The 27,188-nt window shown below is 41.4% G+C and overlaps 1 protein-coding gene across 5 annotated transcripts in view; it reads right to left on the bottom strand.

Annotated features, from left to right (window-relative positions):
- Nucleotides 1-27,188, bottom strand: part of PXK (PX domain containing serine/threonine kinase like) — a 1,650,359-nt gene that overhangs the window by 1,066,186 nt on the left and 556,985 nt on the right. The window lies entirely within an intron of this gene.

Genomic DNA, 27,188 nt, shown 5'->3' with positions numbered 1-27,188 from the left:
GGACATTCAGTTTTGCCCCATTTCACTTATATGAAAGTTAGATATCACTGCACCTTCATTAAAAAGCTTTGTCAGGAATTCAAGCATGGAAGACATGGGGCAGAAAAAGGGTCACTGCGGTTATTTAAGGCCCAAGAGGAAATTCTTTTCTATTTGCTCATGTATAATTTCCTCGTTGAAGCCTTATGAGATGAGATCAAGATATGTTTGGCTGACTGGGAAAGGTTAGGGAGCCTGGCTATGTTTGGAATCGAAGCAGCCAAGCTGTCAGTTTGAGAGTTTGAAAGAGAGGTGTGGAGCATCCCTGACGCATGCGTCAGAAGGTCTGAAACTGTGTCCAGAATCCATGGCTCCTCCTGTAGATGAAGCCAAAGGAAGGGGAACCAGATTTGATGAGGCCAGTATGGGGCGATGAATCTCAAAGTCCTTCCCAATGAGCTGGCTTTCTGAAGAACTTGTTATCAATTGAAAGGGAGGGAAGGCATAGAGGAGACTCGAGGGCCAATCAAGTACAAGGGTATTTCTTGGTGACTCCCCCAGAGGGGGGATTAGGACAAAAAAGCTGGGTGACCCCCATCTGTGGAAAATCATCTCAGTTACTTCTTGTTTTAGGGACCACTTGTGAGGCATTAGTATCGCTCTGCTGAGTTTGTCTGCTATCACGCTGGATTTCCCCAGGATATGCGCTGCTATCAGAAAGCATTGGGAGCAGGTAGCCCACTGCCATACTCTCAAGGCCTCTCAACAAAGGGGGTAGGACTGGTTCCTTCTTGTTTATGTACCAAACAACTAACATATCGAATGTATTGCAATAGTTCCTAGCGGAATAATGCTTGCAATGCTAAAAGCACTGCCCTCATCTCTAGGACAATGATGTGCAAATAGGCCTCTTGGTCCTGCCAAGTGCCTTGAACTGTTCTTCCCAGATAATGCCCCCCCCCCCTACTTGGGAAGCATCCGTGGTCACTGTGGCTAAAGGCTGAGAGGGGAGAAAAGGGCGACCCAATGTTACATGAGTGCAGTAAAGCCACCAGTGAAGTTCCTTCTTTCAGGATTTAGTTATCAAGAATTGGTGGGACATGGGTAGTTCCTGCATGGACCACTGAGTGAACAATAACCACTGAAGTAATCTCATGTGTAGGTGTGCCAATGGGATCACAGTAATAGCCGCTGCCATGGTTCCCAGTACTTTGAGGATTGTTCTTGCCTGTACTTTTCTGTTGGAGAGAATGTTTAGGACTTGGAATCATAGGACTTGAACCCTTACGGAGGGAAGTTTTGTCACCATATTTCTTGTGTCTAGATCTGCTCCTATAAAGACAATATGTCGAGAAACCAACAAGGCAGATTTTTCATAATTTATTGTGATTCTCAGGTGAGAGCAGAGCTGCATGGTGGTGTCTCGCACTTTTATTAGTAGATGCTCGGTGGTGATGGAGAGGAACCAGTCATCTCCGAACAGAAACACTTGGAATCCTAGATGTCTCAACTGAGCCATGACTACTGCCATACCACTTGCTGAACACTCAGGGGGCTGTAGTGAAATCAAAGGTCAGAGCTCAAAACTGGTAGTGACTGGCTCCCAGCCGAAAGCGCAAATGACTCCTGGATCACCTGTCCATCTTTATGTGGTAGTCCGCATCCAGGAGATCTATGGAGCACATTCAATCTTCTTTTCCCAGAAAGGGAAGTGTTGACTGCAGTGTTATCATCGGGAACTTTGCTTTCTTTACTGATTTGTTAAATCTGCTGAGATCCAGGATGGGTCTCCAGTCCCCTGATTTATCTGGAATGAAAAAGAACCTTGAGTAAGTTCCAGATCCTATTTGGTCTGTGGGGACTGTTTGGATGACTCTTTTTCTAGCTTTTCGATTTCTAGAGTGGCCTGTTCCCTTTGACTGGGTGGAACGTCCGGGATGTTTTTTATGTTTGGCTTGGGGAAGGAAAAGGGTACAGAGTAGCCTCTGGATACAATGCTTTGTACCCATTTGTCTTTTGTGATTTTTAGCCAGGCTTCTGGGTACAATGATAAACAATCCCGACTGCCACCAGAGATGGACAGATGGGCCTCTTCAGGAGCACTGAAAAGGCTTGCCAGTGAAAGATTCCCTGTCATCCTGGTTTTGCGGACCTCCCTCTGCCATGTGGTTGGAGTCTTCCATTATTGCTTCCCCCTCTGCTCCTGGGGGAAGAATCACCATGTGTGTCTTGAAAAACTCTCTGGGATTTTTGGAACCACATTTGTCCTCCCTTTTGACCTTTTGGATAGGGTCTAGAAAGTAGAGAAAAACGGACTCCTATGGCAGAGACAGTCTCTCCTTCCGGTTCAGAGCTGGTTAGTGTGCCTTTGACTTTAGGCTCGAACAAGGATGAACCATCGAAGGGGGCATTAACAAAGGATTACTTAAAGGGTTCCTCAAAGTTGCACAAATGCATCCAGGAATGCCTCCTTAGGGAAATTCCTGAACCCGCTGCACTGCTTGCTCCATCCGCTGCATAAGAAACAAGTCTTATGGAAGCATTTACCACGTAATTCAAGGTGTATAGCTGGGAGAAAACTTTATCTGATACCCCTGCAGCTACTGAACCTTGGATAGCATCTCCTAGCTCCTTAAGGAGATCTCTCTGCAATCTAGTAAAATGTGTCCGATAATTCAGGGACTTGAGTGCAAAGGTTACTGAAGAAAAAGTATGCTTTCCATATCTGTCCACAGTACGAGACTCTTTGTTCGGAGGATGGACAGAAGAGGATGTCTCTGACAATTCCTTCTTGGTGGCCGCCACCACCACAGCATTACTGGGACACCTTTCACAAGGAAGGTTTTATCAGTGGGGGATGTAATGAATTTATTTGGCCTCCGGGGAAAGTACAGTTGTGTACCTACCATAAATGTAGATGTTCAAGTGTATTCACTGTTGCAGTCATTACAATTGGGTTATCCTGCTGGCAGGCTACCCTCAGTCGGCCTGAATTCCAAAGCCTAGGTCCGGCGTCGGTTGCTTTCACCTCTTCCCTGACGTCAGTGTGCCAGGGGTATAGAAGATGCAGCTGACGCCATTTTCTTCAGTCTTTCTTGCCCCAGATGTCAGGTGCCCCTAAATAGTTAGGCTAAATTATGCCAATAAGCCTGCATACAGAAAAAACAACTTTTCCTTCATCTACAAGCAAATACACCACATAGGTTGTATAGAATAGAGAAGTAGAGATAAGTCCCAGCAAAGAAAAGGGGGATGGTGGGAGGGTAACCTGGACTGCAACAGTGAATACACTCGAACATCTACATTTATGGTAGGTACACAACTGTACTATGTTCATTGTGTTTCACTGTTGCAGTCATTACAATTTGGTTTAATCCCAAAGCTAAGGTTGGGAGGCTGGTGCTAAATAGGATTAGGAGAGGCTATCAGGCCCTGCAGAACTGCAGTGGCAAAGCCTGCCCTGGATTTTGAGTAGAGAGGTAAGTGATAGTGCTTCATAAATGTATGCACTGAACTCCAAGTTGTAGCCTCTAAGATGTCTTTGGTTGGTACTCCTCTCAGGAAGGCTGCTGAAGTGGCTGCTGCTCTGGTGGAATGTGGCCTAATACCCTTAGGCACTGATTTGCCATGCTGAGAATAGCAGAAACAAATGCAGTGGCCTATCCACTTTGAAATAGTCTGTTTTGAGATAGGCTTTCCTTGTGATCCTGCAGCATATGCCACTAGAAGTTGTTCAGTCTTTCTGAAAGCTTTGGTTCTGTCCAAGTAGAAGTGCAGCTGCCTGTAAATGTCCAAAGTCTCTTACCCTTATTCTGTGGTTTTGGGTAAAAGGTAGGAAATTAATTGTTTGGTTAAGGGCCACACTGAACACTACCTTAGGCATAAATGTAGGGTTTGTCCTCAGAGAAGCCCTGTCATGATGGAAAATAATAAAAGGTTCCACAGCCATGAGTGACTGTAACTCTGAGACTCGCCTAGCGGAGGTTATTGCTAGGAGCAGAGCTGTTTTCCAGGATAAGAATTTTATATCAGCTGCAGAGGCTGGCTCAAATGGAGGTAGTGTGAGTTTTTCCAAGACACAGTTGAGGTCCCATGCAGGTATTGGGGGTCTCCTTGGAGGTCGTATGTTTTTGGCCCCTCTGAGGTACTGCTTTAGTAATGGATGCGAAAAAGTAGGTGGATCTGTATTGTAATGAGCTGAAATGGCAGAGGCATGAATTTTAATTGATGAAAAGGAAAAGCCTTTATCCAGCATCTCAGTTAAGTATTGCAAAATTTGAGGAATATTTGGAACAATCGTGTCAATGCCTTGTGCCTGGTTCCAAGCACAGAATCTCTTCCATTTTTCTGCATAAGATTTTCTGGTGCTAGGCCTCCTGGCCTCCAAAATAACATCCAACACTGCTTTTGAGAGAGGTGCGTCTTGAATGGCTACATTATCCGCCATGCTGCCAGGTTTAAGGTCCTGAGTTGGCTGTGCAGTATCGGACTGTTTTGTTGGGTCAATAAGTGAGGAATCTGAGGTAATGTCCAAGCTGAACTTTGAGACAAACTCTTTAGGATTTGGTGCCAGTGCTGGTGGGGCCAGTCTGGGGCAATCAGTATCATTTTTGGCTTTTCTAGTCTGACCTTGACGAGTACCTTGGGAAGGAGAAACAGAGGAGGAAAGGCATATACTGTTAGGTTTCTCCAGCTGAAAGATAGAGCATCCACTTTCCATGATTGCTTGTGATAAGTCCTTGTGAAGAATTTCTGTAGTTGGTAGTTGTGAGGGGAGGCAAACAGGTCTATGTCCGGGAATCCCCAGTTCTTTGTTATGCTGAATACTTGTGGATCCAATTTCCACTCGTGGGGATCCATTAGGTTTCTGCTTAGTTCGTCTGCCAGAGTATTTATCCTTCCTGGCAGGAATTGTGCTTGCAGATGTACTTGGCAAGTCAATGCTGTGTCCCACAAGTTCATGGCTAGTCTGCAGAGGGGGTAGGAATGTGTGCCCCCCTGCTTATGTACCACATGACTGTAGTATTGTCCGTCTTTATCAGTAGTTGTCCTGGATGAAGTAGATCCTTGAAGGCTGTCAGGGCATTCTGTACAGCTAGCATCTCTTTTTGATTGATATGTAGATGCATTTGACTTGTGGACCATGTGCCCTGAATACATCTTCCTGCCATATGGGTCCCCCAGGCATAATCTGATGCATCTGTTGTCAATGTATGCCTGGCTGTGGGTATGGTGAATGGCTGTCCCGTGTTGAGGTGACAGGCTTTTGCCCACCATCGAAACTCCTGTTGCAGGGCAGGGAATGAGGGTAATTATTGTTTCCAGGCTGTTGCAATGTTGAGTCCAAATACTTTTTAGATACCATTGAAGTTTCCTCATATGCAGTCTTGCATATGCAATTAGTAGAATGCAGGATGCCATGAAGCCCAAAGCCTGCAGAATTTTTCTTTCAGATAACTGGGACTTTGTTGCCAACATTTTGAAATAAGTAGTCAGTTGTCTGTGTTTGTCTGGCGTGAGATAAGCCATCTGGGCAATTGCATTTAAGCTTGCACCCAGGAATATTATCTCTTGAGAGGGTACGAGTTTTGATTTATTTTCGTTTACTGTGTACCCTAGACCTATTAGTAACCTTTTTACAAACACCAGATGCTGTAGTAGAGTGTCTTTGTTCTCTGCTTGAATAAGGCAGTCGTCCAAGTATGGATATATTTGTATTCCTCTTTGTCTGCATATTGCAATCACTGGTGCCAGGCATTTTGTGAAGACCCTGGGCACAGTAGATAAGCCAAAGGGAAGTGCAGAGAATTGGTAGTGCATTGAGCCAGCTATAAATCTGAGGTATCTTCTGCATGATCGTCTGACTGGGACATGCAGGTATGCCTCTTTTAGGTCTAAAGTCACAAGCCAAGCCTTCTTGCCCAGCATGGGCAGAAGCTGCTGCAGAGTTAACATTTTGAATTTTGGAATATCCAGGGATGTGTTTAAGATAGACAGGTCCAGTATTGATCTCCAGGCTTTGTTCTTTCTGGGTACCAAGAATAGCCTTGAGTAAAATCCAAGTCCCTGCTCTTGCTGTGGTACTTGTTGAATGGCTCTCATGTCCATGAGGGATGAAACTTGTTTTTGTGCCTCTGCCCATTGATTGTGTGGCAGGTTTGGCATAGCGTTTGGCCTTGGCAAGGTGTGAAAGTGGAACCTGTAGCCTTGAGATACGATATTTAAGACCCATTTGTCCTGGGTGATCATGTGACAATTTTGTGAAAAAAGTGCTAGTTTTCCCCCCAAAGGAGCAGCCAGAAGATAAGTGCTTGGTGTTGGCAGGGGAAAGTCATTGAGACTGTTACCTGTATGGCTGTGATTTTTCCTCTCCACTTTTGGAGGTAGAAGCACCTCATTGCTTAGGCCTGTATGAGCCTTGGGGCTGTGATCTGCCTCTGGGGCATCTGTATCTGCCCCTTTGTGGCCTGTCTGACACTGGAAAGGACCAATTCTTTGTAGGCCAGTTCCTGCTAAATCTGGGAGGCTGTACCTGTAAGAAATCCTTCACTGTTTGCATAGATTTAGCTTTGTCCTCCATTTTCTTCAACACTTCTGCTTTAACACCAAACAAGGTATGTTGTAATGGAGCATCTAATAGTTTTGCTTTAACATGATCACCCATATTCTGTTCTTTTAACCAAGCATGCCTCCTAATGACAGAACCTGTAACTGCGGCCCTGCACGAGGCCTCTAGAGAATCAAAATCACATTGCAAAGTATGCTTTTTCCCACTTGTTCAGCTGCATACAATAAATCCTGCATTTCTTTGTTTTCTGCACATTCTGAATTTGTCAACATTTTCTGTTTAAGCAGTGACATAAGATATTGCTGATATTTAAGCATATGAAACTGACAATTTAAAGCTCTTACAGCCAAGGTAGCAGAAGTATAAATCTTTTTCCCCCATCTGTCCAGGGCCCTTGAATCCCTATCAGAGGGAATAGAGTTTTTTGCAGTGGAAGCCTTGACCCCCTTGGGACCCTGAGAAACAGTTTCCGGGTCAGCAGCAGGGTTTTTGTAAAGAAATTTATGAGAATCCGGAACCCTGTAGTATCTGTCTGGCTTTAAAGGAGCTGGTGGTAGAGAGTCAAGAGATAGACCGGACTCTGTAAAAAACATAATCTACAATGTCTAAAACAGGAGGAATAGCAAGGGGTCTGTGCTGGGGTAATAAAAGGAAGTATCTGAGCCTTTTCTTGGATTCAGAGTAATCTTGGCTCTCCCAATGGAAATGCTCCCTCATAGTATGCAGGGTCTCCCAAAAGAATAATCCTCAAGAGGAGAGGCTGAAGGGATAGTTTCTTCAGCATCAGAATCCTCATAGGGAGGAAGGGAATATTCATGTTCAGAACAGGAATCAGAGGAAATGGAAACCTGATCTGAAGATTCATATTCTATCTCTTGCCTAGGCCTCTTATCAGGAGGGGGATGGGAACCCCTGATCAAAGTAATTAGGTCTTCGGCCATTTTAAGCATCTGTTTTTTAGGCGTGGAAGTCTGTCCAGGAGAATGATGTACTTGTTTCTTTGTCTTTACAGCTGCTTTAGTCTTTGCCTTTGAAGCTGAAGTTGGCTTTACATATAACTGTGTAGGCCTGAAAACAACCCTCAGATGCCGATGCCTGCTCAGCGGCTCCGGACCCATCTGAGGGAATAGTTTCCGAGTGTCCAATACCTTGAGTTTCCAGCGGCCTAGTTGGCTCCACGTGAGAGTCAGAAGCGGCCTGTGGCTCTGAGGTAGCGGGCGTCAGGGGCTGCGAAAGCGCCTCACTGAAAACTGGCGACAGGCCTAGCAGAAGCCTCGTTGTTGGTTTTGCACCTCAGATGCCTGTCCTTTTCTTTTTCTTTACGCTTTTTATAAAATCCGGTCGTCGGCTGTTCCGACGGCATTATATAATTGAATCTTCGGCCAAAGTAATAAAATGCAAAATCGTATCAACACTTAATAGTGCGTTGGTTAAATCTAGCACAAAACTGACAGCTAGCAACGTCGTGGTCAGGGCCTAGGCAAGGAATACAGTAAGAATGAAAATCCTTATGAGGTATTTGCTTCCCACAAGAAATACAATTATTAACTTTTTCTGACATCGGTCTGGAGCAAGAAAACAGTTTCCTCAATGGGGTACTTAGCTTTAATGAAGACTTCGGATCTGAAATTAGATTTTGAAAATCTCTGGAGTCGGCTGACCAGCACTTGCGAACTGCTTTTGCTTCGGGCACCATGCGGCAAGAAAGACTGAAGAAAATGGCGTTGGCTGCATCTTTTATACCCCTGGCGCACTGACGTCAGGGAAGAGGCGACAACAACCAATGCCAGGCCTAGACTTTGGAATTCAGGCCAACTGAGGGTAGCCTACCAGAGGATAACCCAACTGTAATGACTTTAACAGTGAAACACAATGAACATCAGGCTCCACTGAGTTTGGAGACTCCCACGCCTTTGACAAACTAGGTCCATGAGTTCATCGAAAGGCAGACACCCCCAAGTGGCGAAAGGGCGAGACCCAAAAGCCTTTATGTAGACAGACACCTCCTCAGAAGGGATGGTGAGCTTCCAGCCACCTCTCTACTTAAGTATTTTTAATATGTCTGCAAAAGGAGACATCCTTAGAGGGTGACAGTGGAGACCCTTTTGACTTATCAAGGTCTGTGTCAAATATGAAGGACTCCTTTGGGGAGTCCGGATTTTTCCTCTTACATAGCCTGTTACGAGGAACCTCTTCAGAAGGGTATTCTGGAGAGGTTTCGGAAGAGAGATTCACCAAATGGGGCATCCTGAGGCCATGGACCTCCGCGTCTGTGTGGATGCAGTTGTGTTGAGATGGACACCAGTGCTTTTGGGGGAGGAATGACTGTACCTGAGAGTGGAGTTGTCTGTGGGGACAGAGCTCTCCTCAACACCGCGAAGGCCCCCCTGCCCACGATCCAAAGAAGCCTCCAGTTCCGAAGAACCAGAAGGCATCTCCCGGCACCAAAGGGGTTGGCTCCGGGCCGATGTAGGAGCCGAGCTTACCCATGCCAAAACCCTGAGAGGCAAGTTCAGATCCAACAAATGTCCAATCAGACTGTCCCCCCTGGACCTGACTGGAGTGCGTCAGCTCCGAGAATCCTCGAGCTCAGATGTCACAGAAGACCCTAGAACAGGTTTCGGCTCTGATGGTTCCACTAAAATCAGTTCCATACATTCCAGCTCCAAAGCCCCAAGTCAGGTCGGAGGAGGAACTGATGGTGAAAGGGCAGGCTTAGTCAGTTCCAAAACCCTCTGAGTCTGCTCCGAAAAAAATGTAGCTAGCACCAGTGTCCTCAAAAGTCTCTGCATCATGTGATCCACATTATCACCTGAAAGGTTCCTAGAGGATCGAGAGGAGGGAACAGGAGATCTTGAAGCTTCCAAGATTGGTGATCTTAACGTCGGAGAAACTGGCTCCAGTTCTGGGGACCGGCTCCGAGCTTGAAACACCAACGGTTCTGATACAGAAGGAGCCGAGGTGAATGGTTTCTTGGGCCCAATAGATTTCAGGTCCGGTGAGGAAATTTTTGGCAACTTCTTAGTCAGTTCAAAGTGATCTGATGAAGTAGACGAGGATCTTTTACCCAATTTTTCAGATGTGGAAGGGGAAGGGGTCTGGTTTTGTAGGACTCACCTTCTCCTATGGCCTCGGAAAAGCAAGTCTTCAATAACCCCCTAATTATCAACTTATTCTTCCTTTCAAGAAGAACCCTGGAACTAAATTAATGGCAAATGGAACAAGATTTTTGTAAGTGTACTGCTCCAAGGCAGTACACACACAGTATGACAGTCAGATATCGACATTTTCTGAACACTTTTTAAACCCTGAGGATTTAGTATCTTTTAGCTGTTTAGACATGTTAACAGCAAAAAACAACACCACAACTACTATGTAAATATAAACACACTAAGGGAAAAGCCCTCTAATTCAAACGGGCTAAGCAGCCCTCTAACTACAACGAGCTAACTTGGTGGATGAAGGAAACACCAGAAACAAACAATTTTTTTTGTTTTGTTTTTTTTTTAAAAGCTTGACAAGCTTAGCAGAAAAACATAATGCACACACACTCTGGAGATAAAAGCCCTCTAACTTAAATGGGCTGAGCAGCTCTCAAACCTAAATTCACCAAATAAACAGCTAGTCAGACCAACTTAACAGCTCAACACCACACAAGGAAAGAATCCAGTGATTACCTTTATATTTTATTAAAATCACAGTCCAGTCCAGTAGTTGATCTACAATACAGTCCCACAAAACAGGTAAAATAAGCACACACTGGATCCAATAAAATCTGGTTAGCAGCAAGCACAAAGCATAAAATGCAGACTCCTCTAGCGCCTCGGCTCTTCATCCTTTACAGAGTATATCCCTACTTCACATATCCCATCTTTAAATAGTATAATTACAAAGAATTAACCAATCACAGAATTAAATTAATTAAAGAAAACATTTCCAATGACATTCTTGATTCATTCCATACGGAATTAAAGTGTTAAATTTCAGAATTAAAATAGATTCCAACTTCCAAGGTTGTCTTTTAATGTCAAAATCATACATTTGTTGCACTTCCCCCAAAACTGTAGCTTGTAAGCCTTGTACATTTCCACTTTGACATTCTTTAAAATGTAGGGTAACAGGACTTTCTTCTTTGCCCTTCTTAACATCCCTAACATGTTCCTTCAACCTTTGTTTGAAACAGATTTACTTTCCCCTATGTATACCTTACCACAGGGACATTTCAAACCATAAACTATTCTAGTACTGTCACAGGAAAATGTTCCTTTACATGTAAAATTCTTTTCATTAACTTTATTAAAACTTTTTACAACATACTGGCAACAACTACACTTTCCACAAGGGAAAGCGCATGTTGCATCGACCCCCAAACTCCTATAACTTACAGGCAGCTAAAACTTGCCGTGCACCAAAAAGTCTCATACTTCTACCTTTAAAATAAGAAAACATGGGATAATTTGCTTTTATATTAAGAAATTTATTTTTTTCTAAAATACCCCAATGATATTTTACCAAATTTATTAAAACTTCTGTAAACACTGTATATTTAGACACATAATTTGTGTTTATACTGTTGGTGCACTCTACCTTGCATGCCATACCTGCTTTTAATGTTATTTTGCTCTACTATCCTCTTTTAATTTCTTCCTCCACGGTTTCCTTGTAACCTCTAGTTACAAACATATGTACTGTTTTTTCTATTTCCTTATCACACTCTTTATCACTATATATTCTTTTTATTCTAAGAAATTCCCCATAGGGGATAGATTTAATAGTGTGGGGGAGGGTGACAGCTTTCCCCATGCAGTATATGACCACTCCCTTCAAACTTTCTATGTAAACTTGTTTGTATTCTACCATCATTGATACCTTGCAGAGTTATATCAAGAAAGTTTACTTTAACACCTGTCTGTATTCCATCAAACTTATTATAGGGGTTTATCTGAATATTTTGCACAATGTCCTCCCTTCTTCCCACCCCCCTTCACAAATGAATATTAAATTGTCTATAGATTTATAGTAACTTATGACATATTTCCTGAAAAATTCATTACTATAAACATATTTGTTTTCAAACATGCCCATGAAAAGATTTGCATACATGGGAGCAAAACCTGCCCCCATGGCCGTTCCACGAAGCTGCCTATAAAGTTCCCAATTGAACTCAAAGATGTTATTGTTTAAACAAAAATGTATTAGTTCAATAATAAAGTGTGTTTTAAGCAAATCCTTATAAAAAATAATATTGCTTCTAAAACATGTACATGTTCAATATTTGTATATAAACTGGTGACATCCATAACAATGAAAAACATGCCCTTCTTCCACTTTACATTTCTGATTTTACTTAAAAAATCAAAAGAATTTTTAATAGATTACCTTAACTTCTCTGCTTCTTCTTTTACGTAAGAATGTAAAAAGAGAGCTAAATTATGTGTAAAATAACTGCATGCAGAGACTATACGTCCTGGTGGATCCACTAAACTTTTGTATATTTTGGGGTCACAAAAAAAGTATGCCATAGTATTATCTTTAACTGCAAATTTTTTATATACATCCTCTTGTGAAAAATATTTTAGTCTTAACCCCTTCATTAACAATTCTTTGTATCTAACTACTGCTTCCTGGTAACATCTCAGCTCTACCAAAGCATAAACTTTAACATTCTTTAAATGAGCATAACACATATTTAGATACTGATTATAATGAAGCACCACTAATTTACCCCCTTCATCTAATGGTTTAAACACCAATTCCCTATTTTCACTTACCTTTAATAAACTGTTCCATTCATCTCTATCTACATTATATTTAACTTCTTTCCTGTTTTTATTCACTTTTTCAAGTTCTTTATCTCTTGAAAATTGTAAAGCAGAAGAAAATTGTTGTATATTTTCATCCCTACACGCAGGAACAAAATCACTTTTATACATCACATTTTCAGTGTTTAACTTGCAATAAGCATCAGTTTCTAAATCAGAAACACATGAATGAAAACTCATTTCACTTAGATCATCTTCACTGTCCATATTATTTTCATGAATTACATTTGCATCTTGTGCAAAAAAAGATTTTAAATACAATTTTCTAATAAATTTAAAACACTTCAATTTTCGGTTCATAGCCTCTAGGAAAAGATGTGAGAATAAACTTTAAACCTCTATTTAACAATACTATATCAGTATCTGATAAAATACATCCAGACAAATTTACTACAGAATCATTGTTTACAACTTTTAATTCAGTACCACTTGCCTTTTTTCTATGACCGGTAGTTGGGGTTATATTCCCCATAACTGTCCTGTCCATGTTCATAGTTTCTAGACCTCTTTTTATCATAATTCCTTCCTGGTTCACAAAAATTCTTGGCCATATAGCCCGGGTTAGCTGGTTCAGGAAGTCCTGGAAACTTGTTCTCTTCATTACTGTAATCATTCACAAATGAAGATTCACTGCCTGCTGATGAAATGTAGCCGTTATTCACTTCTCTTCCTGCTTCTTGCTGAAATCTCACCCTCTGACATTTCTTTGACTGGCTGGTTGAAACACTGAATGCAGACTTCCGTTCATAATCATGCATATCCCACTGCAGTTTATCCTTCTTACGAGCAACAAGTTATTTTTCATAACCTGACAGTCTTTCATTCATTCCAGCCAGGAAACTTTCTAAAACCAAATTATTAGACTGCTGAATGATGTTCTGACACACCTCTCATCTCAGTCGCTAATTTCCTTCTTTTAAGGTAGTCTCTCTCTCAATGAGAATCTGTACCCACTCAGTGCTACATTTGTGGGCAGCAGCTATCCATCTAGCATGGAAGCTTTTTTCTTCTTCCTCATGTAAATTAAAGGGAAAGGAAGGACTTTTCATAGCTCTCAAGCCTCTAGGAGTAATGTTAAGCTCCACATACCTTTGCAGACTTGCAGGGTTAAAGAAAACAGACATTTCCTTAAAAAACAGTTTCCACCTTATCATACAGCTGCTGCAACTCCGGAGTAGCTGCTGTCTCTCTGCTTTTTCCAATTGCAGCAAAAGGGTTACCACTCCGCTGATTTCTACTTTCTCCCCACATGGCACACAGAGCAGGCATGGCTTCACTTGAATTGTGAGCTAAAACATTGACCCCTTCTTGGCTTTTGTTTAGACTAGCTGAAGCTGTATTCTCTGCAGTCATATTAAGAAAACTGTCCAAAGTCTTTTGTGAAATTTCCTGAGAAGTCTCTCTAAATATTCTAGGGAGAGACTTAAAGGAATCACTGGCCATATTACTCTACTTCGCCATGAACTGGAAACAGAACAGCTCACCACCACACAAGGAAAGAAGCCAGTCAACTTACTTAACAGTTACTAAAAACTAACGCACAGAGAAATGGAAAAAGGCACTACATAAACCGGGCTAAAAAAACCCTCCAAGTTAAATATCTAAGATTAACTAACTATCAACACTCAAAATTTAACACCTCAAAACAACAAGCCTAAAAGAAAAAGTTATTTAAAACACATGCTGAGAAAAGCAGGGATAGGGAAGGAAAAATAGGCCTTGAGATTACGGCCACAGTAAAACTGTAAGGTAATGAACACAGTCAAAAACTGTTAAAAGAGTTAACTAATTAAACTAAGCTAAGCTACCAACTATTTTAATCCCAAAAGGGGAAAAAAATGTTAAATTTAGTAGGAAAACAAATGACTAAAAGAAAATCACATAGTCAGAGCCAGTGTGAAGTACCCGATCTGTTTAGTGGCAAACAAGATATGGGGGAGTTTCCTACAGCATCATGGGATAGGATTTTAGCCACGAGCTAGTGGAAATCCTCAAGCTTTTGTAAAAGGCCGAGTCGGAACCAAGGGTCGGTTCGAACCCAAACCAGTACAGAATGAAGGCGAGATAGGACAACATCACATCAACACTTTGCATTACCGAAAGAACACCATCCCCACAGTGAAGCATGGTGGTAGCATTGTCATGCTTTGGGGTTGCTTTTCTTCAGCTGGAACTAGGGCTTTAGTCAAGGTAGAGGGAATTATGAACAGTTCGAAATATCAGTCACTTTTGGCCCAAAACCTTCAGATGCCTGCTAGAAAGCTGAAGATGAAGAGGAATTTCACCTTTCAACACAACAATGACCCCAAGCATACAGCCAAATCAACAAAAGAATGGCTTCACCAGAGGAACGTTAAAGTTTTGGAATGGCTCAGCCAGAGCCCAGACCTAAATCCAATAGAAAATCTGTGGGGTGACCTGAAGAGGGCTGTGCACAAGAGATGCCCTCGCAATCTGACAGATTTGAAGCGCTTTTGCAAGGAAGAGTGGGCAAATATTGCCAAGTCAAGATGTGCCATGAAGACAGACTCCTACCCAAGAAGACTGAATGCTGTAATTAAATCAAAAGGTGCTTCAAAAAGTATTAGTTTAATGGTGGGCACATTTATGCAACCAGCTTATTGTATGTTTATTTTTTTTTATATTTTTCCCCTAACAGATTTGTTTTTCAATTGAACTGTACAGGTTATAGGTCACATTATAGGTGGGAAAAGTTTTGAAATGATTTATGGTGGTCTCATTTTTTATATCACAAAAACCTGGCATTTTAACAGGGTTGTGTACACTTTCTATATCCACTGCATATGGGTCTACTTCGAATAAACAAAATCCAGGATTGCACTACAGTGGGGAAAAGGAATTTCCCCATGTTGGCCAACTTGATACTTACCATGGGCAAAGTTTCGGCAATGTATTTGTTCTTTAAACTAAGATTTTGAAGATCTCATCTCAACTATGTCGTTTTTGGGTAAGTGGGATTTTACTTATTTGAGATAAACCCATAGGTGTGTGTGTGTGTGTGTGTGTGTGTGTGTGTGTGTGTGTGTGTGTGTGTGTGTGTGTGTATATATATATATATATATATACATACATATATATATATATATATATATATACATATATATATATATATATATATATATACACACACACACACACACACACACACACACGCATTATAAACATTCATACACTCATATGTCTGGCTCTCATAATTCTCTCAAAATGTGTCTATAATTTGTGTATTTTATTACTGTAATGGACAGTTACTACTACTGTTGTGACGGTTTCTTTTGATATTGTAAATTCTCTAAATATGTCTGTAAATTTGTGAAACATTTCCCTCCAGGCCTCTGCTGAAAATGGGAGAACAATCCAGTCAGCCTTTCCCAATCAATAAGTGCAAATAATTGCCCACTGCCATCTCCTCCCCCTTGCCCTGCACCAACCAAAAAAAAGGTCAGAGAACCATAAACCCTTAAGTGGCATAACAACTGCATCAATGGCATGCTACACCACATTCCCATAAGATTTCATCCAGACAGGACTCCCAAATACAAAGCCTCAGCAGAGGGAAGGAGGAAGTGCCTATCATGAAGTCCACCAATATGTTCACTTCTGCTGGGATGTGAACTGTTACAAACTGATAGTTTGTCAGTGTATCACTACCATATTCTCATTTCCTCTCTGCAAATGAGGTATGATACTGTGCCTACCTGCTTAAGCACCACATGGCAAAGTGGTTGCCAGAAAGAATGAAGACAGGATCTAGAAGCAGATTTCAATCTAAAGCCTTCATGTCCAAGAGAATACATACAACTTCAGCTGTCTGATGTGAAATGTGAAGGCCTCTCTCTGGGGTGGGGGGAAGAACCAGTTCCCTGCCACATAGAGAAGATGAAATGGGCATCCATTGTCAGGAGCTGTAATAAGTTCTGCAACAAGAAAAGGAGACACGACTTCAGACCTGTGAAGACTGCCATAACTTTAAGGCTCAAGGCGATCAATGAGTGCATAGTGATATGGCAAAGTCCACTGTAATACATAGATCCTCAGGAGTGCAAAGGATATTCTTAAGATAGCGGTGGCTATCAGATCCAGAAAAAAACAGTTTAAGCTTGGCTCCTTAGCTGCATCTTCACCCAGGCTGCTAAGGCCATTAGCTTTTGAGCCCTTGCCATAGGCAAGGACAACTGACAGAGAACAATGTCTACTTCTTTAAGGTGAAAGCAATTCATAAGAAAGGATCTGAGAGGGCTTCTTCCAGTTTATGATGACAAAAAGAGAAATCGGGCATGAAGCATCAGCTTCAGAGACACTACCAGAAAGGTCCTTGAAGGGCCACCAGGCACAAACAAAGAGCTCTTCCCTTTACAAAATTGCTACCAAATCAGCTAAAACTTTGGCAAACACTCTGTGAAAGGATAAACCAAGACTTTGTACTGAAAGTGATTTCCCTAGAGAATACAAAAGAAGCCTCTTCTGCAGACCACAAACAATGACATAAGATGGTATGCTTTCTGACAAGTACTACAACGCAGATGTTCTGAGGCAACACACGCAATGCTCCTGGATAGTCAACATCGGGAATATAATGCACCAGATGTGCTCATTTAGTTACAGTTTGAATCAGAAGCCTTCAGTACGATTCATAACCAAGATGAAAAAGGAAGAGAACCCTCTGGACTAAAACTAAAGCACAAACAATGTCATCCTATTTGAAGATTAATCTCTGGAACTATTGCAAAAGCTCTGTGGGGGTATTTTGGCCTCTTAGTAAAATCCTGTCTGGAGGAAGACCAAAGAGATCCAAGATTACCATTTGTAGCTGTTCTGCAAAATCCAGTGATCTTTCTATAATGTCAGCTGATATTAATTAGGGAGAAAGGGCATTCAGATGCTTGAGAGCTTTCCTTGGTCTATGAACAAGGTGCTGCTTCTTCTTGGTAAAGCAGGTCTGGGACTTTAAGATGATAATGGACTCGCAGGGCAAATGAATGGGCTATATGGTTATGTGCAAGGAGGGAAGCCTGAAGGCCACCAAAGCAAGGCACACAAATGAAGCAAAAAAAAAAGAATCCCTTACAGATGGGAAAACAGCAAACTACTGTGGCCTTTGGTTCTGTGCTGTTTGAAAGAGACCACAAAGGAGTCACTCTGAGAATCATGGAAAAAGATCTTGCTGTACTCAATCAGGTTTATCGAAGGCATTCTTCTTCTTGGAAGCCAAGAAAATAGAATCTAGGGACTTCTGTTCTTTACTGACATCTTAAATTATCTGCTCCACGCAGGATTGAACCAGGGTTCTTCCCAAGATATTTAAGACATTTCTTGTGTGAAGAAATGTACGTGCACAGGTGTCACATAGACAAGTTCACAGTGGACTTCCTGAGTCACAATACTTTTCTAAAGGAAGGGTCATCCGGAGGGGACCTGAAAGAACAAGAGGTCTCATTGTCTTTATTCATCTCAAGTGACCTGATTCTTCCCAGGAGGCAGGCAGAGACCACCTCCCCTAGTTCCAAATGGGGAATCCATTCAAAGCCCATGTACTTAGGTCCTAATCTGCAGCGGGTGGGACATCAGGTGTTCAACAGGGAAAGGTGCTCTTTTTCATAAATATTCCTTAAGGCTGTGCTCACATCCCCCCCCCCCCCCCCCCATGAAAAAGTTCCATCAGACTGAAAATGTTTAATGTCTATGGCCTAAACCACAAACTCTCCTGAGGAGGAGTTGATGGATCCTTTATAGCATGGACTCCTTTGTCCTGTGAGGGAAGTCTGGAGAGACAAGTCCAAGTCTACTGCTGAGATATGGCCAGCAGAATTAAGGGCATGTTCACTGGAAGCCTGCAAATAGCGGATATGCTCTGATCATCTGACTAAGGCTTGGACTCCTCTGACACCCTGGAATGCATAACTGCACCAAAGATAGCTGCAACTGGTGTACCTCTTCCAACCCTGCCATCTTCTGGAAAAGTAGAGGACAGGAGAAAGCTGGAGTCCTCACTTGTAAAGGGCAATAAGGTAACACTGATTTGGCTCCACAAAGGTGTGACCATCGTATTTTCTCCAATTCTTCCGCCTTTCCATAGGATCATAGGAAGTTACTAGGCTATTGGCCCTAAGGCCCTTATAAGCCTAGCCAAAAGTTTAGCCCACCATAAGACAAGTCAGCACCCAATGCCCCCGTCCACCAGGGACACAGGTGGAATCCCAGGGGTGTATTTTCTGTTTCCCATCCAGTTATCCATGTTGTGCTTAAAATGTGTAAAGAGGTACTCTGCTTGACATGGAGAGGGAGTCTATTCAACAAATGGGGAGTCTCTGGGACACAAATTTGTCCCAACAATTCCTATTGATGTTAAAGGCCAGGTTGAGGCTGCAAGTGCGGGTTACTCAAGGGGAGCTTAACTTGCAGATATGCAGCAATCCCATCAAGTCGGGCTCCAAGATCACCTTGTATGCCAGACAGAGGTCACCTCTGAGGAGTCTGTATGAAACTGAGTAGAGGGATAGGGCTTTTAGCCTGTTTATGGTAGATGTTTGAGGCCCTGGATTCTCCTGGTGAGGAATCTCTGTGGTCTCCAGTTGCTGCATGCGCTTTGTGAGGTACATGCCAAAAGGGGCACTGTACTCAATAATGGGCTTTATAAGGGAAGAATACAGGTATGTTATGACCTCCTTGGCCCTGGACAGGATACCCTTACTTATGAGGTGGGCCATGTAGAAAACTTTTCGTACAATGGAAGAAACATGGTGGTCAAAAGTCAGGTTGCTATCAACCTGGGTGCCCAAACCTCTCAAGACTGACTGCATGGTTAAGACATTGTTATTAATGTGATAATTTGTGGGGCTGTCACTCTCCCCAAAGAGGATGAGGATGCAATGTTTGCTATTCAGCTTGAGGCCATGTTTCTGGCACCAGTCATTTGTTTGGGTGAGACCCTTTTGGAGGATGTCCACATCATTAAGGGAATTGATGACAGCGCCCAGCCTGCAGTCATCTACAGACTTGGTCAGCCATAGCCCACTGGTTTTGGCCTGCACCTCAGAAAAGTATATCCCAAATAACAGAGGCACCATGATCAAACACCGGGGTATGCCGCTCATTACGGGTCTACTGCTGGAGGTGGCTTTCCCTATTTTGACCAGGTGGGTTCCATCAGTGATGTTGGAAACAAGAACAATGAAATCCATGCACGTACGGCAACGTGCATGGCCCAACCAAAATGTGTAGAACCAAAAAACAAACAGGCCAGCACTAAATTCCAACAAAAATACTTTAATAAAGTATAAGTGGGCTACAATACCCATAAATGAATATACAAAAGTAATGACACCCAAAGGGTGACAAAGCATACCGGTTTCAGCATAAAGCCTTCATCAGTGCTAACAGATAGTATAACAATCTATATATACATATATATATATATATATATATATATATATATATATATATATATATATATACATACACACATATATATATATATATATATATATATATATATATATATATATAAAACAGCCAAATAATGCACCACACAATTATCCAATCACAGTTGTTCATTGAGTCCTGAAGAAAATAAGCCACCCAATGTAATTATCCACATTTTTTCTTCATAATCCAACAAAGAATGCAGATCATCTGAAGAGGTATTTGGTTTATATATTCGATCTATAACTGTGAGCCTAAACCTAGCAGAAGGATGTAATACCTGATGTTTATATAAAGCATTTGTATTCCTGTGACATTTACTGTCACTCATATGTTCTGATATTCTAAGTTTGAATGGGCGAGAAGTCTGCCCAAAATAAAAAGCAGGGCAGGTACAATTTACCAAGTAAATCATGTAATCACTACTACAATTTTCAAAAACTCTTATATAATATACCTTAGGCCAATTAAAGGAAGTGAATGAGCTTTGTTTAGGGAACGTACTGCAAAACCTGCAGTGTCCACATGGAAAACTGCCTATTGCTGGGCTTCCCTGTAGTGTAGTTTCCAAACTATTCTGTACCACCTGATTACCCTTATTATAATGGTTGAACCAGCCCCCCATGTTTTTCCCCTTCTATATCCAAACCTACATCTAAATTGCAAAAACTGAGCTAATCTATCCTCCATATACAGAATATCCCCATGTTTGTGTATAATATCTTGTAAATATCTGGCGTTAACCCCAAATTCAATGATAAGCCTAAGATGAAACTCTGATTTTGAACTTTTGTCTCTATATGAAAGGGTCTGTTGCCTAATACCACAGACTTTCTTGCTGGCTAAATCAACATCATATTTACGATAACCTCTTTCATAAAATCTTCGGGCCATACCACATGCCTGAAGATTATAATTCTCCACAGTGAACATATTCTTTTTAGTCTTAAAAATTGGGACTTAGGGATGTTCTTGATGACATGGAGAGGGTGACAACTAGAAGCATATAGCAAATTATTAAACTGTGGATATTTCCTGTAAACATTACTACTCAAAGCTCTAATACCTTGACCTCCACATCCAAAACAGCCACACTCTCTCTATGATAATTCAATGTAAAATGAATACCCCATTTGTTTTCGTTGAGATACTCAACAAACTCAAATAAATAATGCTCATCTGACCTCCATATTAGCCAACAATCGTCTAAATAATGATGCCAAATATCTATCTCCTCTAGAAACAGATTATGATTGATGTCATAAATTAAATGATGTTCAACATAGCCAATGAAAAAATCTGCATAAATGGGAGCAAAAGGCACTCTCGTGGCAGTACCCTTCAGTTGTAAATAGCAAACACTGTCAAAATAAAAAAACATTTTTGTTGAGCATGTGCTCTGTTAAGCACAAAAGAAATGTGTTAAACCCAGGCGGATAAAGGGAGGCTTTAGAAAGCCAAAAATCCAAAGCTAATAAACCACCCCAGTGTGGAATATTTGTGTAAAGTGCACTGACATCTAAAGTGTACAGTAGCCAACCCTTTTCCAACTGTATATTGTTTATGATATTCAAAAATTATGTGGTGTCTTGAATCCACGCATGATATGCATCAACAATGGCTTCAAATATTTAGTCAAATATTCAGGTAAGGGTTCCGTTAAAGAACCTAGGCCAGATACTATAGGTCTACCTGGAGGTTTCTCACAATTTTTATGTATTTTGGGTAGCATATAAAAAATTTGTTTAGCAGGATTCACCACCATAAGAATAAAAATGTGGCCATTTTCCAAAATTTGGTATTGAAAGAGTTACATTTTTCCTAATGTTAATAATGCAAAACATAGTCAGGATAATATTACTAGGGAGGAACGGATAGCTTTACGTAATTTGAGCAAAAATAAGGATGTGGTTATTAACCAGGCAGATAAAGGGAGAGCAGTGGTCATCTGGGATTGGCATATGTATCATAATGAAGCCATTAGTCAACTTTCAGATCAACAATGTTATCAACGTATGGACTTGGATCCTACAAATATTTTCAAAGCTGAAATTGACAATTTTTTAACTTTAGCTTGTGAAGAAGGCATTACATCCAAAGATGATAAATATCATCTTATGGTGGTGAATCCTGCTAAACAAATTTTTTATATGCTACCCAAAATACATAATAATTATGAGAAACCTCTGGGTAGACCTATAGTATAGGTTCATAGGCAAGCATTAGGCTATCGGCCCTAGGGCCTATACAAGCCTAGCCAAAAAGGTACCCTGGCTTTCACCACCCAAGAAAATTACTTTTATGTGCCCCTGTTGAGCAGAGCCACAGAGGTGATCCCCGGGGTGAATTTCCTATTTCCCATCCAATCATCAAGATTTTTCTTGAAGAGTGCTAATGAGGAGCTTTGTTTGATATAAACAGGTAGTTTGTTCCAGAGCATGGGAAGTCTCTGGGACAGGAATCTATCCCTCCAGCATGTTCTGTTTATTGTGGTGACAAGGTTTAAGTCCCTAGAGCATGTAGCTCGGAGGGATTGGGATTTCTTTAAGTGCAGCATGTCCAACAGCTCTGGGTTTCACATAGCATTGAATGTTAGGCAGAGATCGCCTCTGACTAGGCGATATGCGACTGAGTAAAGCTGGAGTTTTTTTGGGACGGTCTGCGTAGGTCATCTGTTTGAGGCCGTTAATCCTCTTTGTGAGGTATTTCTATGGGGCCCTTCCAGTTGTTGTAGATGTCTTGTGAGGTACATACCAAAACGGATGTTGTTGTACTCTATAATAGGTCTAATGAGTGATGGGTAGAGGGGAACAATGACCTCTTTTTTCCTGGATGAGAAACCTTTTGTGATGAGCTGTGCCACATAGGATTTCCTGAACTACTGTGGCGATGTGATTATCAAAGGAGAGACTACTATCCACCTGTGTCCCAAGGTCTCATCACAATTTTGGTGTTAAGTAGACTACCACCTATGTGGTAGCTCATGGGTACAGAGTTTTTACCAAAGGGGATGACAATGCAATTTTTGGCATTGAGCTTGAGGCCATGGCTTTGACACCAGGCATCTGTCTCAGTGAGGCCCTTTTGTAGGATGTCCACATTATTAGGAGTTTCAATTATGGCTCTTAGTTGGCAGTCATCTGTGAACTTCATTAGCCGAAGACCTTCTATATTAGCCTGTACTTCAGAAAAGTAGATACCAAACAGGAAAGGACCCAGGACTGAATCCTGTGGTACTCCACTTGTCACTGGTCTGAAGGCGGATTTGGAGTCTGCTACTTTCACAGTCTGGGTTCTGTCAGTGAGCCAGTTGACAACCCATCTTGTGACATAGGGACTTATACCTAGTTTGGTGGGTTCATCTAAAATTCCAGAGTGGGGGATGGTGTCAAAAGCCTTGGCGAGATCTAGATAGGCTGTGTGAACCACCTTACCCTCGTCTATGGCTTTGGTGACTGCTTCAAAGAAGTCAATCAGGTTTAGGTGACATGATCTGCCTTTTACAAACCCGAACTGGGTGGGGTCCACAGTTTGGAGTTTACCAATGTCTTTGTTTATAAGTTCCATGATGATACATTCTATTGCCTTGCAGACCAGGCTCGTTAGGCTAATGGGGCGGTAGTTCCCGGGATCCGTGGTGGCTCTCCCTTTGTGGAGTACGATAACCGTCGCTGTGCGCCATTCAGTTGGCACAAAGCCCGAGGTGAGGCTATGATTGAACATGGTGCTTAGGTGGGGTGCCAGTTCATTCTGTAGTTCATGTTGAACACAGCCTGGGATGTTGTCAGGTCCCATAGATACTGTGTTCTTGTTCTTGTCTTTGGAGAGTGTTTTTTTTTACCTGTGCAGCCATGATTACAGGAACTTTGCATTCTTCCGGTATAGAGATGGGCCCTTTAGGGGGTGGGGTGGGGTAAAGTTACCACTGAACCTATCTGCCAGGATGTTGGCAATATCAGTTGGTTCTGTATATTTAGTGCCATTGTGCTGTAACTCAGAGGAAATCTGAGTGTTGCTATTGAGATTCTTGACATAGCTATAGAATGCTTTGTGGTTGTCTTTAGAATCAGTGGTGATTTTGTTTTCATAACTAGCTTTGGAGGATTTTATGAGGGCTCTCAGCTTCTTACAGAGGCAGAACAGGGAGTTCTCCCAGTCATGGGATTTTACTCACTTTTTGCAACAGTTTGTTTCTTCTGTTGTAGAGTTTGTTTATGGCAGGGGACCACCAGATTGGATTCCTTTTTTTTGGAGGATAGCATCTTGGTTCTGTTAGGGATAGCACGATCCATGCACTCGTGTAATTGCTTATAAAGTGCATTTGTGTAGGATTCAGCAGTCGTACCTCTATTGTCCGTCTGCATGGGTGTCGTGACATTTGCCACTTCTGTCTTAAGAAGCGTGAAGTTGGCTTTGGAGAATTTTTTTACGGTGGTTTCCCTAATGGGGGGGAGGCGGGATGTGGATGTCTAGGCTGATTAGCTTGTGGTTGGATCTAACCAATGAGGAATTGATCTCTGGTGTGGAACATCGGTCGCCCATGTTGGTAATGACCAAGTCTAGGATATTGTTGCCCCTGGTGGGGATGTGGATAAGTTGATCCAAGGCATTGAAATTTATGAATTAAAAGAAAACATTGAGCAAAAGAGTTGGGACATGAGTAGTTTTCCCAGTTAATGGTGGGGTAGTTGAAATTGCCCATTATTAGGGTGTTGGGTTGTACCCTAATATTTTCCAGTGTATCAAGAAATGAGGGGTCGGAATCCTGGGGCATGGTGGGGGATCTGTAACAAGTTAAAATTTGGATTGCAGTCTTGCCCAGAGTTAGTTGCACTTGGATAGTCTCGGATGCATTATGCTGAGCAACTAGCCTGGAGGTGTGGATATCCTTAATGAATATGGACACGCCTCAACCTTTAGTGTTTCGGTCCAGATTAGGTGGCTGAAAGGTGTGGTATGAATTATAGCCTGGTGATGCAGGGGTGCTCTCTGGAGCTTTGAACCAGATCTCTGTCACTGCACAGATGTCGATGTTCTCCATTTTAAGGAGTGCCTCGAGTGAATGCATTTTGAGTAGCATTACCCTCAAATTTTGCTTGCTTTTACCTTTTAGTGGTGAGTTTGTCATCTGAATCTTGCCTAAAATGGCACTATAGGGGTGGCAAGAGCCTTAGCCAGTATCCAGAATCCCAAGGGCGACAGGTGCAGGCCATCTCTGGCAAAGCATCCTGGTCTGTCAATCATGTCATCCCAGGCAGACAGATACTGGATCCCCTTAGAATGACACCAGAAGCTTAGCCAATTGCTGAAGTCCATCATTTTGTCCTTGTACTGTGGTATCATTCTGGGTGATGGCAGGATGCTACTTAGGGCTACAAGATCGGAGAGCTCCTCCATGTCTCTTTTCATATAGTCTGGGCGAGGTTCCTTAACGGAATCCTTATCTGAATATTTGACTAAATATTTGAAGCCATTGTTGACACACAGAGTGTGGATTCAAGACACCACATAATTTATGAATATCAAACAATATACAGTTGGAAAAGGGTTTGCTACTGTGCACTTTAGATGTCAGTACACTTTACACAAATATTCCACACTGGGCTGGTTTATTAGCGTTAGATTTATGGCTTTCTAAAGCCTCCCTTTAGCCTCCTGGTTTTAACACATTTATTTTGTGCTTAATAGAGCACGTGCTCCAAAAAAATGTTTTTTTATTTTGACAATGTCTGCCTTTCGCTCCCATTTATGCGGATCTGTTCATGGGCTATGCTAAACATCATTTAATTTATGACGTCAATCATAATCTATTTCTAGAGGAGATAGATATTTGGTGCCATTATTTAGACGATTGTTGGCTAATATGGAGGTTAGATGAGCATTATTTATGAGTTTGTTGAGTATCTCAATGAAAACAAATGGGGAATTCAATTTACACTGAAGTATTAATCGGGAGAATATGACTTCTTTGGATGTGGAGGTCAAGGTATTAGAAGATGGTACTTTGAATAGTAATGTTTACAGGAAATATCCAGTTTAATAATTTGCTATATGCTTCTAGCTGTCACTCTCCTCATGCCATCAAGAACATCCCTAAGTCCCAGTTTTTAAGGCTAAAAAGAATATGTTCCACTGTGGAGTATTATAATCTTCAGGCATGTGGTATGGCCCTTAGATTTTATGAATGAGGTTATCATAAATATGATGTCGATTTAGCCAGCAAGAAAGTCCATGATATTAATAGACAACAGACCCTTTCATATAGAAACAAAAGTTCAAAATCTGAGTTTCATCTTGGGTTGATCATGGAATTTGGGAGTAACACCAGATATTTACAAGACGTTATACACAAACAATGGGATATTCTACATATGGAGGATATATAATAAGCTCAGTTTTTGTCATTTAGATGTAGGTTTGTATATAGAAGGGGAAAAACAAGGGGGGCTGGTTCAACCATTATAAAAAGGGTAAATCAAGTGGTACGGAATAGTTTGCAAGCTACACTACAGGGAGGCCCAGTAATGGGCAGTTTTCCATGTGGACACTGCAGGTTTTGCAGTACAGTCCCTAAACAAAGCTCATTCACTTCCTTTAATTGGCCTAAGGTATATTATATAAGAGTTTTGGGAAACTGTAGTAGTGATTACGTGATTTGCTTGGTAAATTGTACCTGCCCTGCTTTTTATGATGGGCAGACTTATCACCCATTCAAACTTAGAATATTAGAACATACGAGTGACAGTAAATGTCACAGGAATACAAATGCTTTATATAAACATCAGGTATTACATCCTTCTGCTAGGTTTAGGTTCACAGTTATAGGTCGAATATATAAACCAAATACCTCTTCAGATAATCTACATTCTTTGTTGGATTATGAAGAAAAAATGTGGGTAATTACATTGGGTGGCTTATTTTCTCCAGGACTCAATGAACAATTGTGACTGGATAATTGTGTGGTGCATTATTTGGTGGTTTTATATATATATATATATATATATATATATATATATATATATATTGTTTTATATATATATATATATATATATATATATATATATATATATATATATATAGAGAGAGAGAGAGATAGATTGTTATACTATCTGTTAGCACTGATAAAGGCTTTATGCTGAAACTGGTATGCTTTGTCACCCTTTGGGTGTCATTACTTTTGTATATTAATTTATGGGTATTCTATCCCATTTATACTTTTAGTGTTCTATCAGTGAGCCATTTTGCTACCCGTCTGGTAACATATGGATTGATTCACTGGGCAATAAAATGGTTAACTAAACCAAAATATTAAATTAAAATAACAAAAAAGGGGGGGGGGGTTTGATGACAGCATCCACAATTTCCACATTTAATGAAAG

The sequence above is a fragment of the Protopterus annectens genome, chromosome 7.part1, assembly GCF_019279795.1.
Source record: "Protopterus annectens isolate FY-2018-M chromosome 7.part1, PAN1.0, whole genome shotgun sequence".
Taxonomy (NCBI): Eukaryota; Metazoa; Chordata; order Ceratodontiformes; family Protopteridae; genus Protopterus; species Protopterus annectens.
The sequence above is the reverse complement of the archived record's forward strand: the minus strand, read 5'-3'. Positions and strand labels throughout refer to the sequence as shown.